We start from the raw sequence: 16465 nt of genomic DNA on the forward strand, positions 1-16465 counted from the left end.
GGAAAGCTGTTGCTAATAAAATAGGTTGAAAACTCCTTCATGCCATGATCTAGTTTTAGGCTTCCCCTTGCCCCACAGTGCCAGGGACATTACTGAGAATCATGAAGACTGCTAAGTTCACAGCCTGGAACATAGTTATTTAATCTTTCCACCTTGATGACAGAGCAAAACCTGGGGAAAAGCTGATGATGCAAGGGGCAGAGTTTTATTATTAGGTTAGGCAGAGTGTATACAGACAAATATAAATGTATACTGTACATATACAGACATACACAAATATTATATATAGTATACATATATACAATATTATTTAGGCAGAGTAAATGTAGATAAATACATGCATATACATAAGTAAAGTAAATTGAGGATATAATAAAGACACATTTTGGATAGTTTTCTTATAGAAGAGGCATTTTGAATACTTATTTATCCAATTTGCCCCCTATGTACCTAAGTAAGTGCTCAATACATCTTCATTGAGTTAATAAATAGAGAAGAAATTGCTTTCAAAGCATTGTAGGAAAATGGGATGCTCACTATAGATAAATCTAGATAAAAGCTGAATACTAATCACATTAGGGCATAACATAGCTTTTGATTGTGTGACAGTGCTTTATAAATAGTATAAGTTTGCATACAAATTATACATGTACACAAAGCATCACGGCAGCTTCTTTGAGTTATAGCTAGTTAATTCAGGGCCTTGCACATAATACATGCTTATTAGATTTGGTTGTATTGATTAAAAAAATAAATTACAAGCCAATCTAAGCATGTCTAATAACAATGGAAAGTTTAAAAATAGGTTATGTGAGCTACTTAGTAATTAAAATGAGCTGACTTTGATGAGTATTAAATGTTAGCCATTTTTGAAGTACCGACTTTCAAAGCCTTACAAATAGTGAAGTAGCACAACTCTGGCACTAATTGGGTCTTCCAGGGAGCCTAATAAAACTGAATTTCATTTATTTAGCAGTGCCTCTTACCCTTTTCTCCTCAGAAAGAGACTGGAATTGAGGTAGCTCTTGGCTTCTTGTGTCCCTTTCACTCATGATTACCTATGAGCCTTCAGCAAGTCAGCAGACTCACCTGTCCCTTTGTTCTATGTCTCAGATTTCTCTGAGGGAAGTTGGTGATAAGCCTCTTGGAGAAATGCTTTTCTGTTGGTTTTCCTCTTACCTCACTGGCCTCTTTTATTTGGTCTGTTTTTCCTGGCTCTTTCAAATATTTTTTTAAGATTTTATTTATTTATTTGACAGAGAGAGAGATCACAAGTAGGCAGAGAGAGAGGGGGAAGCAGGCTCCCTGCTGAGCAGAGAGCCCGATGTGGGGCTCCATCCCAGGACCCTGGGATCATGATCTGAGCTGAAGGCAGAGGCTTTAACCCACTGAGCCACTCAGGTGCCCCATGGCTCTTTCATATTTGCCTGACCTCTAAATGTTGTAGTAACTCAGGGCTTTCCTTACTTTTCTCTTTTTGCATAACGAGTTACTCCAAAATTAGTGGATTAAAACAACACACATTTATTATCTCACAGTTTCTTTGGATGAGAAGTCTGAGCACAGTTGAACTAGTTCTTCTGCAAGACTACAGTCAAGGTGTCAGCTGGCGCTTGAGGTAGCATCTGAATGCTTGACTAGGGAAGGCTTTGTTTCCAAGTTTACTCAGATCGTTGGCAGAATTTATTTCCTTGAGGCTGTAAGAGTGAGGGCTTCATTTTCTTGTTGGCTGGAGGCTGGAGACCTTACAAGTGCCACCTAGAGGCTTCCTTCAGTTTTTGTTTTTTTTTTTTTAAATTAAGATTTTATTTATTTATTTGACAGAGAGAGAGATCACAAGTAGGCAGAGAAGCAGGCAGAGAGAGAGAGAGAGGAGGAAGCAGGCTCCCTGCTGAGCAGAGAGCCCGACGAGGGACTCGATCCCAGGACCCTGAGATCATGACCTGAGCCGAAGGCAGCGGCTTAACCCACTGAGCCACCCAGGCGCCCCCCCTTTTTTTTTTAATTAATTTATTTTTTTCAGCGTAACAGTATTCATTGTTTTTGCACCACACCCAGTGCTCCATGCAATCCGTGCCCTCCCTAATACCCACCACCTGGTTCCCCCAACCTCCCACCCCCCGCCCCTTCAAAACCCTCAGATTATTTTTCAGAATCCATAGTCTCTCATGGTTCACCTCCCCTTCAAATTTCCCTCAACTCCTTTCTCCTCTCCATCTCCCCTTGTCCTCCATGCTATTTGCTATGCTCCACAAATAAGTGAAACCATATGATAATTGACTCTCTCTGCTTGACTTATTTCGCTCACCATAATCTCTTCCAGTCCTGTCCATGTTGCTACCAAAGTTGGGTATTCATCCTTTCTGATGGAGGAATAATACTCTATAGTGTATATGGACCACATCTTCCTTATCCATTCTTCCATTGAAGGGCATCTTGGTTCTTTCCACAGTTTGGCAACCGTGGCCATTGCTGCTATAAATTTGGGTTGCAGATGGCCCTTCTTTTCACTCCATCTGTATCTTTGGGGTAAATACATAGGAGTGTAATTGCAGGGTTATAGGGAAGTTCTATTTTTAATTTCTTGAGGAATCTCCACACTGTTCTCTAAAGAGGCTGCACCAACTTGCATTCCCACCCACAGTGTAAGAGGATTCCCCTTTCTCCACATCTTCTCCAACACATGTGGTTTCCCATATTGCTAATTTAGGCCATTTTAACTGGTGTAAGGTGACATCTTAATGTGGTCTTAATTTAAATCTCCCTGATGCCGAGTGATGATGAACATTTCTTCAGGTGTTTGATAGCCATTTGTATGTCTTTGTTGGAGAAGTGTCTGTTCATATTTTCTGCCCATTTTTTTATATGATTGTCTGTTTTGTGTGTGTTGAGTTTGAGGAGTTCTTTATAGATCCTGGACAATAATAATGAAAATAGAGAAAGGGAAATTAGAGAATCGATTCCATTTACTATAGCACCAAGAACCATAAGATACCTGGGAATAAACCTAACCAAAGAGGTAAAGGATCTGTACTTGAGGAATTACAGAACACTCATCAAAGAAATTGAAGAAGACACAAAAAGATGGAAGACCATTCTATGCTCTTGGATCAGAAGAATAAACATTGTTAAAATGTCTATACGGCCTAGAGCAATCTATACCTTTAATGCCATTCCGATCAAAATTCCACCAGTATTTTTCAAAGAGCTGGAGCAAATAATACAAAAATTTGTATGGAATCAGAAGAGACCCCAAATCACTAAGGAAATGTTGAAAAACAAAAATAAAATGGGAAGCATCACCTTACCTGATCTCAAGCTTTACTACAAAGCTGTGATCACCAAGACAGCATGGTACTGGCATAAAAACAGACACATAGACCAGTGAAACAGAGTAGAGAGCCTGGATATGGACCCTCAACTCTATGGTCAAATAATCTTCAAAAAAGCAGGGAAAAATATACAGTGGAAAAAAGACAGTCTCTTCAATAAGTGGTGCTGGGAAAACTGGGCAGCTATATGTAGAAGAATGAAACTCGACCATTCTCTTACACCATATACAAAGATAAACTCAAAATGGATAAAAGAACTCAACGTGCGACAGGAATCCATCAGAATCCTAGAGGAGAATATAGGTAGTAACCTCTTTGATATCAGCCATAGCAACTTCTTTCAAGATATGTCTCCAAAGGCAAAGGAAACAAAAGCAAAAATGAACTTTTGGGACTGCATCAAGATCAAAAGCTTCTGCACAGCAAAGGAAACAGTCCACAAAACAAAGAGGCAACCCATGGAATGGGAGAAGATATTTGCAAATGACAGTACAAACAAAAGGTTGATATCCAGGATCGATAAAGAACTCCTCAAACTCAACACACACAAAACAGACAATTGTATAAAAAAATGGGCAGAAGATATGAACAGACACTTCCCTCAGTTTTTTGAGGCCACCCTCAATTCTCTGTCAAGTAGGTTCCCCAGCACTACTGTTTGTTTCACAAAAGTAAGCCAGCTAGGGGGAATCTCTGCAACTAGATTGGGCTGTATAATCTTATATACTGTAACAAACTAATCACAGTATCATTCATACACATCCTGTCACATATATTGAGTTAGAAACAAGTTACAGATCCTGTCCACACTCTCGGGAATGGAGCTACCTGAGTCTACCAACTTCCAGACTAGTCTCTGTCCTCTCTCTCCTCTGCACTCACTTCCTCTAGTATATCATGGCTCTAGATATAGTCAGTGAGTGGACAACCCATAGTTTTGTAGTAAAGAGCTTGATTCCTTTCTCTAAACTCTGCACTGATTTGCCTAACTGCTTTATATGGCTCCTCTTGGGTATTACTAACAGACCTAACAAAATTCACATACCCAAAGTCACAATAATTATTTCCCCCAATAACCTGCTTTTCCCAGTTTCCCACTCCCATTAAATGACAGCAGTTGCTCAGCTAAAAAACCTTTCTGTCATCCTTGACTGTTTCTGTTTTCTGGTATCTACCACCCGGGTTTTTTTTTTTTTTTAAGATTTTATTTATTTACTTGACAGAGACAGAGAGATCACAAGTAGTCAGAGAGGCAGGCAGAGAGAGAGGAGGAAGGAAGCAGGCTCCCCGCTGAGCAGAGAGCCCCATGCGGGGCTCTATCCCAGGATCCTGGGATCATGACCTGAGCCGAAAGCAGAGGCTTTAACCCACTGAGCCACCCAGGTTCCCCTCTACCACCCAGTTTATCAAAACTGTTCTACAAATTTGGCATTTTCTGTTTAGTATCCTTGTCTTCAGGTGACATTAGGACCTTATCTAAATTATAGGTTACTTGGCTTTCTGGCAACCATTCCAGTCCTAGTGGGGAGTAAACTCTCTGTTTTCCAGTAAGTGGCTCAGAACCTCCATGGACTACATGGAACCCCAAACACCACTGCTTTCTAACTCAGGTGACTTTACCATTGCCAGTTTAGTTCAGGTCATTTGTTCCCTCTTACCAAACAAGACTTCATTTGGCTTGGTGAACCTCTGGTAACTGTTTCACTCTGAAGATCAAGAGGGAGTAATGCAGGTAACAGTAGTTACCTGACTGCTAACATTCTCTTCCTGTAGGGTTTCTCCTCCGTAGCCTGACTTCTTTTCATCCTGTATTCTTTTTTTCTTCATTCCCCTTCATATTGTCAAAAATTGTATTAAAATCTACTTCTATGCAGGTAGGACTTCCTGTCATTCACATATACTTTGATGTAAAGTAATAAATAAATACACCTTTTTTATTTACTTTAAAGCCTACTCTTGTTCTAGAATGAAAACTTTGCTCCTGTCAACAGGATTTGAGACATTAGTAACCTCATGAATTTCATTTAAGGTACAAATAGCTGGTCAGTCCATTCTTGTTTCCTTGAACTCACATCCTAGGTAGGAACCTGCTCTCTGTTCATACCCAGTTAATCTTGGTTAGAATTTTTCCTGTTTCATTTTAGGCACAAGTAGATAATACTTGTGGAGACAGCTGCTAGAAAAAAGGGGGTGATCTCAACTACATGGGTTGGAAAAGCTTATAAACTCCTTCTCTACCACTACAGGAAGACAGGTAGCTATGTCCTTTTTCACAAACTTTATGATTCTTTCCTTTTGACTTTAAGTTATTTCTTAAAGTATACTTGTAATCAGATGTCATTTGTATAAAAGTATTTACTATTGACGGGAGTAGTAGTAAATGGTGATTTCTCTGGGTAAAATATAGCCCAAACTGACCTTTTGCCTTTTCTATTTCCTTGAAACCTCACACTGATTTTATAATTATATTTTTAGGAACCTGAATCTTGAATTTTCTGAGGACAGCATCTAGGCTTCAGAGTTCTTACCAGGTAATGAGAAAATACAGAAAAAATCCAAACTGTCCAGATTAGAATTTCAGTGTGTGTGTGTGTGTGTGTGTGAAATTAGATGACCCCTTTTTACGGTGTGTATGTGTGTGGGGAGGAGCTGCAGGTTTGATGGAAATTTTATAAAAAATAAAATGGGAAGTAAAACCATTTTTTAAGTTTTATGTACTCTTAAGCACTGTTGACTATTGAGAATCAGCATAACCACCAAAAGAATAAGAGACAGATGCCAGTCTAAACAGACAAATGTTTCCAAAATAAGATGTTTCCTATCAGCAGAAAATGTTTTACTTGATAGACTAACTTGATAGTCTTAACAACGCAAACATTTGGGATGTAAAAGAAAATGTGTGTGTTGCCAGCAAACATTTTCAAAAGATAAGCACTTGTTGCAAGTACTATATGCCTAGAAAAAAATCTCATTTTGGCCAACTGAGACCACCATGTGTTTTAAAATATGGCATCTATCATTTCAGTGTTAAGAGCGCCCCCTGGTGTGATTATGTAATTATATATTTATGAGAAATTAAGACATTGTTTTTAAAAATCAGTTTGCTATTAGTTGGTGATGGGCCTTTTTTGATACTAGGTTGATTTGATCAGTATAGTGTGTAAGTATCCAGAAATATGCATTCAGTGTTTTTCTTGCCCTAATTTATGGTTGTATCTGGAGCCGGTGGTAAGCTTAAAAGTAGAATTTGAAAATACCTAATCCCTTAAATTCTTCAGTTCAAGATAATGCCAAATAATATATCATTTAGTAAGTGTGAAATTCTTACAACATAATCAAGTTCTTTGTTGGTAATAAATTTGTGAAATGGAAAATTGCTATGAACAGTTTCCTTTTGGTAAATGCATAGGTATTTTAATTAATAAACATGAAAATTCAGACATTAAATTTTTTGTTTTTGAAATCTACATCATGTGAAAAATAATTCAGGTTTTAATATTCCCTTACAAGCAGCTCCCCTATAGCTACAGAACTGCAAATATAAACATAGTAATTCATCCATGAATTAAAAATAGAGTTCTCATCTATCCCCTGAAATCAGCCCCATGCCCACAAATTCTTATTCAGAACTGACAACAAAAAAACTGTCATTTTTTTTACATTTAATTTTAATGTTTTTGGGAATAATTAAACCATTCTTGCAAACTGAAAATGTGCATAATATTCTAAATTACATTTCTGTAAATTGGGTAGTTGCAATTATATTTCCTCCTACAGTCTCTTCTCTAGATTATGAATTATCTTGATTGTTTTAACCATTTCTCATAGGTTTTGTGTCCTAAACTTGATCATGTACAGGGCTGTAGTACTGGACTTTTTGGAACAGACTGCTTTTGCTTTTATTTTCTTCTGTATTCTCCTTCTTTCACTTAATTCTGAAACCATAAGATCAGCACAGTATTTACATTAAGTCCTGGCTTTTTGAAAGGGTATCTTCTAAAATGTAGAATTAAAAAAAATTGGGACAGTCTACTCTCTACCACAGTAGAGCTGTGTTTGAATCCTGGTTCTCATATTTACTAACATGGTGACCTTGAACAAGTCACTGAGCCTCTCAGAGTCTCAGTCTCTTCTTCTGTAAAAGGGGAATACAAATCACTACCCCTAAAAGATGTTGTTAATCCATTTTTTTATATGTTAGTATCTATTTAAGACTAATTTACACCAGATTTGGGGCTGGGTACCTCATAAGCATTTATTTCTCACAATAATTCTGTGAATTAAGTGTCATTTTATCTATATTATTAGTGAGGCTTAGAGAGGCTAACAAACCTGGTAAGTGCAAAAACCAAGATTTTGAGACCTTTTTAACTTAAAGTGACCTCACAACCGCTATACTGTGTGTTTGTTTTAATCATACTCATTTCTCCTAATTTGCTGATTTTATTGTCCTTAAGATAAAATAGTCTCTGATGCACAAACAGTGGAAACAAATATCTTGAAACACAAGAGATGGATTCTTTAATATGGATGCTCTTCTTGTCTGGGGGCCTGAATTACTTTGGGCACTATTTGTTCTTCTATACATTTTTTTTTTCTTCAAACCAGGCAGTGCATTAAGAGATTCCTTGTTACTAGCATGGTTGAGCTGGTAGCAATAGTGACAAGAACTATTGGGTTAGTGAACCTTAAGGTGCGTTTATGCATAATATAAAGGCAGAATAATAGAATGCTAGCTTTAGAAGCTGTTGCATGCTTCCAACACACCATGTAGGTTGGTATTCTCTGGACCTGGGACTGTGAACCATAATCTGTTCCTGGGTGCCTTGCTATTCTATTCAAGTAAGGATTGGCCTTGTGAAGCCTGCATCATTTTCCTTATGGTTTAAGAATTTTTATCTGATATATTAGATATCAGAATTTATTTTTAATTGCTACAGAGACAGTATAATAAGTTTCTCATTTTGTTAAGTCATTTTGAAGGTTCATAACTAACTCACTCTGGAAACAGTGTGTTGATCAGGTGTGTTTTTGGCTTAATAATATCTTATGTTTTATATTATTCCCTAGGTCCTTGAGATTTGCTCTAGGAAGTAGGCTGTTCAACCAGGATTTAAGGGTTCATTGATAGGTTTCTCTATGACAGAATGACTGTTTTCTTGGTGAGGTTGCCTCATGTTGTGCTTGGGTCACAAGTATAGACATACTACGAACAGGTGTGTATATTTTGTCTTACCTCAAACATATATCTTTAGGAAAATTGACTCAATCATCATTATTGAACCAGTGAAAGAGTGAAGAAATAGAAGTTGTCTTATTGTTCTTCCCTTATTTCTGCCCCACTCTATACTTGTTTCTCCTGCCTGGCCACCCCCCCCCCCCGCCACATGGACACATGTACACACATCCGGATTTGGTAAATGTATTTTTAACTTTGACTTGTTTAATGTCTATGGAGTCAGGCAGTCTTTCTCTCTCTCTCTCTCTTTTTTTTTTTTTCCCCAGTTCCTCTGGCACTATTTTGGGATGAGTCTTCCTATTTTTCACTTGAATCATTGGAATAGTTCTTCAACTGAATTCCCTCTTTTGAGTGTTGTCTGTTTCCAATAAACCAGGAACCAGGAAAATCTTCCTAAAGCATGAAACTGATACCAGTTTATATTCATTTAGTGTCTCATTGTCTAAAAAGACCCTTTGGTTCTTGCTTACCTTTCTTCTAATTTCTCCCCCTACCATTGTCTTTCCCTTTAAATTATGTGCTTTTCTCCACTAAAAAATCTACAAATCCCAGGATTTTTTTTACTTTGTTTGCCTTCTGGTGCCTTTATGCACTAATACTCTCTGCCAGTAACATCTTTTTGCACACCATTTGGAGAGCTCCCCTTTCTCCTTCTGTGGCAGTTCTCTGACTCAATTCCCACTCCACAAGCACACACCCCATTTAAGTTAGGTATCTCTTCAGTGAACCACTGCATGACTCACTTCTGTTATTGAAAAGTTCAGTTCAAAGTGGACAGCTTGAAGACAATTACGTTATTTCACTCAATGTACCACAGTGCTAGATGCAGAGAAAGTGCTCAGGAAAACTTTATTTATGAAGCCTTGAAGAGGCTGAATGAAAAATAGAAGGATACTCTATTAAGATTCCCATGAAGCTTAAGCCTCAGTAGTGCTTTAAAACTTATAAATCAAAATGCCAGACCCCTGTCAGCCGTTACTGGGCAGGATGGTAATGCAGCCATCAGTTGAATTCATATGCTTTTATTTACTTTGACTCTCTTATGTTTGCATTTTCATTTATACTGACTCTCTTCTAGCACTTATATACTCATCATTACCCCTCTGACAGAGATTTCTGTGACTTAATATTTATTCTTCTTTCCTTCTTACTTATGGAGTCCCACAATTATTGCAGGCAAAAAAATTAAAAAAGAAGAGGAAAAAAACACAAGGCCTTCATTTTCTCATTCTTCTTGTTGTTATAAGAGATTAGTCTTGTATAATTCTGTCTAGTGAAATAGAAATCTGATGGCATTTCTGGGAAGGTTTTGCTTTCTTTTTTTTTTTTTTTTTAAAGATTTTATTTATTTATTTGACAGAGAGAAATCACAAGTAGATGGATAGGCAGGCAGAGAGAGAGAGAGAGAGAGGGAAGCAGGCTCCCTGCCCCGCTGAGCAGAGAGCCCGATGCGGGACTCGATCCCAGGACCCTGAGATCATGACCTGAGCCGAAGGCAGCGGCTTAACCCACTGAGCCACCCAGGCGCCCAAGGTTTTGCTTTCTTGATATGAATGTTACTTTTTCTTCCTTCTCTCCCTTTCCTTCTTTCTTATTTGTGTGAAGGTGCACATGAAAACAGGACCTGGAGCAACTGCCTTATAACCTTGAAAGGCCAGGAGTATTATTGAGATTTTAGACATGACATCCTTGAGCTTACAAATCGATACTAGTAATGTTCTTCCTATAGAATTCTCATTACATGGGAAGAATTCAGCATGTTGTTTCAGCTATTTTTATTTGAATTTTCTGTTGCAGCATCTGACTCACTTCTCTAGCTGGTATTATCAGTATTACAATTAAAATAAAGGCATAGAACAAACTCCAGGGGTGCCTGGGTGGCTCAGTCGGAACAGCAGACGACTCTTGATCTCCCAGTTGTTTAGTTGGAGCCCCATGTTGGGCGTAGAGGTTACCAAAAGTAAAAAAAAAAGTAAATATATTAGAAGTTAATAGTTTGTTTCTTCCCTGTCCACTTATATTTTATGTTTATCAGCTCAAAGATTGTATTTAGACCATTGTCACCATGTGCCACCCTAGACAGTAAGATATAAGGAATACCATTCCTATGCAAATGACTTACAGTCTTATGGGGGCACAGAAACAAAATTAATTATATCATACAGTAGAAGATAGAATATATAATATGGTAAGTACCACAGTAGTATATGTAGAAAATCCTAAGGGTAAGCAGAAGAGAGTATTTGCAGTTAAACAAGCTTTCCTGAAAATATTAAAATTTTTGAGATTGGAGAAGTGAATCTGTCATCTGGGATTTCAGGCACCCTGGGCAGGACTTAACCCTTGTGCTTTTTCAGTGAGGCAGTACAGGTGGTCACTTTTGTACGTCAGCCTTGCTGCCTTGTACTAATAATTAAAATGCGCACAGTCTAAGAGACTAGAGATGGATTCCACACTTTGAACTGCTGACAGGCTATCTTTGGAAAATCAAATTGGTGAAAAGCAATCTGTGGAGAAGGAGAGGCAAGAAATGATACAGGGAGTTGCCAAGGATTCTATTGACACACACACTGAAGCAGTAAGCCAAGAGCTATAACAAAGAAGGCAGTAAACAAGAAACTGAAGCTTGGTGTTTGAAAGGCAAGAGTTAGTTAATGGAGAGAGACATCAAAACATCAGGCAGCGGACAGCCTGAAACAAACTCACAATAAGGGAGGGCTGGGGAACAAGTCTCCTCAAGAGAGCACAAAAATAGGCTGCTGTACTACAGGACTCTGGGCAAAGTTTGTGAGGAAAGCCAGAAGCAGACCATAATAAGGACACTATTTATAAAATCACAGAGACTCAAAGGAGTAAAAATGAGAAAGTGGTCTTAAAATAAAGCATAAAAATTATAATCATTTGATATTTTGAAAAAGCACAAAACGCTTAAGAACCTGATTCAAAAAGAAGGTCCAGGAATATTGGCATTGATTTCAGGGTTTGATCTTGAGGTGGTTTTTTTTGGTACAGATTGTGAAATGAAAAAAAAAAAAAGCCCTAGGAAAGGCAAAATCAATGTGGAATAAAATTTCTGGGATTAGGCCAAATGCCATTCAGAATTCTAATGTCTTAGATTAAGTTACAGAAAGAAATTTGAGTATATTACCATTTCTTCTAACTGTGCCACACAGGGTTTTCCCAGAAGATAGCAGGAAAGCTGCCAGTGATCCAGGTTAGAATAATAAGGATTGACCATCTCCACTCAACCACACACTTGAGAGAAGCTATAAATACCAATGAGGCATCAGGACATGTTTGTGCAATCAACTAATAGTCCATACTTTTGCTTTACTCCGTATTAATGGACCACATTATACTTTGATGCATGATCACCAGGGTCTGATAGAGAATTAAATAGTTTTCAATGGCACAAGTCCAGTCTTTGTGAAAAACAAAGAACTAACATAGATAATGAGTACCTTGGCTTCTGTGACCATACTCCATCTTCACCCCTTCATCTAGTGAGGAATAATGGTAGTTACCTCATATGATGAAATTTGACTGACGGTAGTTTTCTGAAATATGTGTATATTATATATGTGTGCACTTTATATATCTTACATCTGAAATATATTAGATCACTTAAAATATTAAAAATGATCTAAATTATTTCCAGTGTAAGGTGTAGTAATTTATTCATGACTTTTTTTTTTTTTAACTTTGAAAGTGTTTCCAGTGAGACAGTGTGATTGTTTGGCATGATTTCAAATGCCATAAAATAGAAACGTGACCTTAATACCTTTTAACTTTTTTTCATAATTTGACGCTTATCCAGAATATGTAAATTACCTAAGTTTTCCTTGAAACTATTTTGCTTGTAGTTGGCAGGCTGCTTTTTTCATTTGTGAAACATAGCAATATACTTTCAAAGAATACACTGTTTTCTAGATTTATGTTTTAGGTATCTAGGATTTAGTAAATACTCATGTTTACCTTTTCCATGTCTTCTTTGTTTACAGTGATTTCAGTTTTTCACCCTCGGTCTTTTGGAATGAATAGTTCTGGCCTTTACTATCTTTCTTCATATAAATCTGTTCTATAGTTCATTATTATCATTGTCTTTCTTTAAATCCTGCCCTGCTCTTTGCTGTTTCTGAATTGTGGCAACAGGCAGCATGAGATAGTATATGAGCACATAAAGCAGAATATTAGAAAAAATATCCTCATGGTTACCTAATTGTCATTACTTTTCTAAGGGCCTCATCTCCTCCTGATGATGAATCCTATTCCTAAAATTATGTATTCCTGGTTTTTATAAACAAATGTATGATTATAGTGAGCCATTAATAGTTGATGAATATGACTTGAAGATTGCATTAGATTTCCAAAAGAGAACAGGGGACTGTAATAATCAAAAATCAGTTACGAATTTGCAAAGGAGTTGGATTAAAGAGTTTTTCTTTCTGCTTTCCAATATCCTCCTTAGATTATTGTTTTTTTTTTTCTGCCAGTAGTTTTCATCTATAGAAAACCCAGGTTAATTGTTTTTGTTAACATATCTATACTCACAAGTTTGGGTTGGATCTCATTTTTATGTTGCACAGGCTCCCCACATTAGTCTAATGCACACCAGTATATGAGGACACTGAAATATTCAAGAAAAATATACAGAGTGACACTTTAATAATGAGATGATATTTCATAAATATTTTAAGTTTCTGTGTTGACTTCAAATTAAATATAATTACAAAGTATGTGTTAGTGACTGAATGTTTCTGTTCCCCCAAATTCACTTGTTGCAACCCCAACTTCTAATGTGATGGTAGTAGGAGGTGGAGCTTTTGAGAGGTAAAGTTTAGATGAGGCCAGGATAGTAGAGCCTTCATAATGGGCTATGAGTATATAGCCTTTTGTTGCTATGTACTTAATAGGATCAAAAGTATAAGAATTATAATTAGTATAAGGAGAGGAAGAGACCAGAGCTCTATCTGAAGACACAAGAGTTAGGACATGTTAAAAGCCAGGAAGAGAGCTCTCAGCAAGAACCAAATTTGCCAGCAGTTTGATCTTGGACTTCCAGTCTCTAAAACCGTGAGAAATAAATTTCTGTTTTTAAAGCTACCATGCTATTTCAGTATAGCGGCCTGAGAAGATTAATACAGTATAAATTGGAAGCCAGGAATAATTTTTAAAATTTCATATCTTTTTCTAACTAATTAAGGTTGGCTGCTAAACTCATAGTTGCCTTCAAGTATCAAAAAAGAATGGTAAGCAAGTGGCCAAATGGGCATTACTGAAAAGGTAATCTCTTAAGAAATAGGATGTTTGGAAAATACTGTGCAGATATTTTCTGTAATTAAATTACAATATAGAAAAACTTTGTTAGACAGAATGCTTAGGGAACAGTATTTAATGTAATTGGACCTTTGATAAAAGTTGAGCTGAATGTTTTTTGTGATTCTGTTATTGAAAATTTTCTTTAATGTCATTCTTATCTTCTCTCCCCTGATACAGTGATACCCAAATCTTCCATTGTATTTGGAAACTTTTACTCTGAAGTAGATTTCTCATTCTGTAGTATTACAGAGGGATAAAGATGAAGGGGTTACAAGCATTTGTTTGTAATGGAACTTTGTATTACTAGCTTTTCGTGGATGTGATTTGCTATGTTATTAATGGAACACAGAAGATTCTAGATATCTAAAGTACCCAGTTATGATTTTATTGGAAAAAAAAAGACTGTTTCAAATCTTAGTTTTTTTAAGTATTTTTCAGTAGTTGAATTTATAATGAAGAGATTGACACTTACTTCATAGTAGCCATTAGTCTGGACAAAGAATGTAAAAGAGGATATAGGAGATTGACAAAGTCTAAAATAAAGTATTTATAAAGTTTTTATAAAGTTTTATCCTGATTCCACACACTACTTTTTGAGATTAACTTAGATCTAAACAGAGTTCTATCTTTAGTATATGTTCTCCATTTACCACTATACAGTACTAAGTACTATTCTGTGTGAGGCATTGAGTTAAATAGTTTACACACACATATACACCCACAATATCATTGCTATATGTCTTATGTAACTTAATTTCTATAACAGCCTAATAAAATTAATACATTTGTGAAATTAACATGTGATTGATATGTGTGTTAGTATTCATAGCAAAAATGAAAAAGAAATCTGTTTTATTATCAAGCGGAACATATTTTCTATCATTGTTGTTAGTTAAGCCTGTTACATAACTGGAGGAAATAAAAACTTAATTGGACTCTCAGAATTGAAATACTTCAGATACAAACTGTAGGAATATTTTAGGATATTTTAGAATCAGGTAGAGAAGTGAGTTCATCATCTAGGCAAATACAAATCAATTATCTTTAAAATGGCTATCAGTAGTTATAAACCACTTTCCATACACTCCTTTTAAACATTTTTTGTGGTTATAATAGATATAGCATAAAATATCCCATCTTTAAGTGTACAATTTGGTGGCATTAATTACATTCTCAGTGTTGTGCAGTCATCATCATTATTTTCCAAACCCTTTCCATCACTCCAAAGAGAAAATTCTGTACTCATTAAGCAATAACTGCCCATTCTCCCTTCCACCAAGACCCAGGTAATCTCTGATCTCTTTGTGTCTCTATTAATTTACCTATTTTAAATATTTCATGCAAGTAGGATCTTGCAATATTTGTTTTTTTGTATCTGGCTTATTTCACTTAGCATACCATTTTTGAGATTCATCCATCTTCTTTTGACTGAGTAATAAATCCTGTTGTGTGTATATGTTGCATTTTGTTTATGCATCCACTGTTGGTGGACATGTAGGTTGTTTCTACCTTATTATTACTATTAAGGTATCTATATATCTTAAACTAAGACCTTTTGATTGAACTAAGTCTCAGAGTATTTTAAAGACCTTTAGATTCTTTTTTCTTTTGGAAACCCAGGCCAGCACTGAAGTCAACATGTTAAAATGAACTTATATATCAATTAAATATTGTTGTAAATATGATGTTGAGTTAAATGATTGCCTAATTGCCATGAAAAATTGTATAAGCATTTATTAATTCATTTTACTTATGTAGTTTTCATGCTTTAGTTTCAATATATTTATATTTTTCAGAACTTATACATTTTCAAAGACTTGAAAAAGTTTTTGTCCTAGGTACAAATGGACTAAGTTAGTAGCTGAATTTTTTTTTGAAGAAGCTATAGCCCACACAGTCAGTTTCTTCAGTGAAAGCTGTTTCTTTCACTTCTTCTGTATCACTAAGATGACTAGGCATGCTTACTGTTCCAAAATGCAGTTATCAGGCTATTCTTGCACTTCCAATTCTTCAGTGGTCTGCTTTCCTGAGTGTGAGTAAATGTGTGTGTGTGATGTGTTTGTATAATCTCAAAAGAGTTACTGGGTTTTTTCTTATTTTGAAAGCCATCCATTTTCTTTTTATTTTATTATTTTTTTAATTTTGTTTTCAGCATAACAGTATTCGTTGTTTTCACACCACACCCAGTGCTCCATGCAATATGTACCCTCCCCAATACCCACCACCTGGATCCCCAAACCTCTCACCCCCCCCCCTGCCCCTTCAAAAACGTCAGATTATTTTTCAGTGTCCATAGTCTCTTATGGTTCACCTCCCCTTCCAATTTCCCTCAACTCCCTTCTCCTCTCCATCTCCCTGTGTCTTCCATGTTATTTGTTATGCTCCACAAATAAGTGAAACCATATGATAATTGGCTCTCTCTGCTTGACTTACTTCACTCAGTATAATCTCTTCCAGTCCCGTCCATGTTGCTACAAAAGTTGGGTATTCATCCTTTCTGATGGAGGCGTCATACTCCATAGTGTATATGGACCACATCTTCCTTATCCATTCGTCCGTTGAAGGGCATCATGGT

The 16465-nt window shown here is 36.4% G+C and overlaps 1 protein-coding gene across 5 annotated transcripts in view; it reads left to right on the forward strand.

Moving 5' to 3' along the window:
* The window catches only part of LOC131824398 (cytochrome c oxidase subunit 7B2, mitochondrial), a 163992-nt gene that overhangs the window by 58534 nt on the left and 88993 nt on the right, over positions 1-16465 (forward strand). For all 5 annotated transcript variants that reach the window (XM_059162238.1, XM_059162227.1, XM_059162206.1 and 2 more), the window contains one exon: positions 5808-5863. The gene's annotated coding sequence lies outside the window, so the exon portion shown is untranslated. The remainder of the gene's footprint in view (positions 1-5807; positions 5864-16465) is intronic.

Source organism: Mustela lutreola, chromosome 1 (assembly GCF_030435805.1).
Source record: "Mustela lutreola isolate mMusLut2 chromosome 1, mMusLut2.pri, whole genome shotgun sequence".
Classification (NCBI taxonomy): Eukaryota; Metazoa; Chordata; class Mammalia; order Carnivora; family Mustelidae; genus Mustela; species Mustela lutreola.